Genomic DNA, 1,097 nt, shown 5'->3' with positions numbered 1-1,097 from the left:
TTTTTTTTTTTTTTTTCCCCCACTGAAGGAAGTTACAGAGATTTTGAACTTGACAGGTATTCACAGGAGACACTCGGAACCCAGGAGATCTAGATCCAAGTATTTTTGAGGTTCGTGCTTTTTTAGCTTTCCGCACAACACTAGAATGTGGGTTCGTGGTTGCGATTTCTTTACTGAATTGCCTTGGTTATATTACATTGTCTTGCAGGGAGTCACACATGTCATATGCTGCACCGGGACAACGGCTTTTCCTTCGAAACGGTGGGATGGAGATAACACTCCAGAAAGAGTAGGTGAGATTACCTAACTATCTGAACTTCTTGGCTACGGTATTGATATAAAGTATGGCATGGAATGGAAAACAAAAACTATGAAATCTTTGTTTGTAGAACTTCAGATGCATTACGTAACATCTTTTAAAACATGAAGCTGTACACGCATAGGCACACAAAAAAAAAAACGTGCGTGAAGCGTCGATCGTGCTAAATCTGCTTTCGTTACTTTTGAGTCTTGACTAGATGTTTTCTTTTGAAGATTGGGAGGGTGTGAAAAATCTTGTATCTGCTCTTCCTTCGTCAGTGAAGAGGGTTGTTCTTGTTTCGTCAGTAGGTGTAACCAAGTTTAACGAACTGCCTTGGAGGTAAGACTAACGGTGAGTACAGTTGATTTTCTTTGCAAATTAATTAGCAATTTCGTTCACATTAACGGCCTTGTGGATTTTTTTTCTAGTTACATGTAAACTTATTATACATTTGCAAGTTTGTCTTTATGAGATTGAATATCTCCTCGAAATTGGGATTTTTTTTTCCTTCCTTGTTTTGGAGAAAATGTTCAAATAGTTTGAGTTTTGGCTAGAATAGCAGAAAGTAGGGAAATAAACTTAACGAAACAATGATATTAATACATTTAACAAGACAAGAAATAAACTTTTTTCTAGGTGTTTTTAGTGCCTTTGACCTGTATATCTATTTTGAGTTCATCCAAGGAAAATTAATTGTATTCTTTTGTTTTTCCTCTTTAATTTTGTTTTATCCTTAAACACTAAGGCTTTTGTGATCATGTGCACAAACTGAAGTTTGACCCATTTAATTGAATTC

General features: G+C 35.8%; 1 long non-coding RNA gene across 1 annotated transcript; it reads left to right on the top strand.

The window, feature by feature from the left end:
• Positions 1-47: 47 nt before the first annotated feature.
• Positions 48-704, top strand: LOC112090469. The gene is made up of 3 exons (XR_002901664.1): positions 48-110; positions 209-293; positions 535-704. It is a non-coding gene; the product is annotated as an uncharacterized LOC112090469 (long non-coding RNA).
• The last annotated feature ends 393 nt before the right edge of the window (positions 705-1,097 follow it).

Source organism: Morus notabilis, unplaced genomic scaffold (genome assembly GCF_000414095.1).
Source record: "Morus notabilis unplaced genomic scaffold, ASM41409v2 Scaffold10682, whole genome shotgun sequence".
Classification (NCBI taxonomy): Eukaryota; Viridiplantae; Streptophyta; class Magnoliopsida; order Rosales; family Moraceae; genus Morus; species Morus notabilis.
This window is presented reverse-complemented; position numbering and strand designations above follow the sequence as displayed.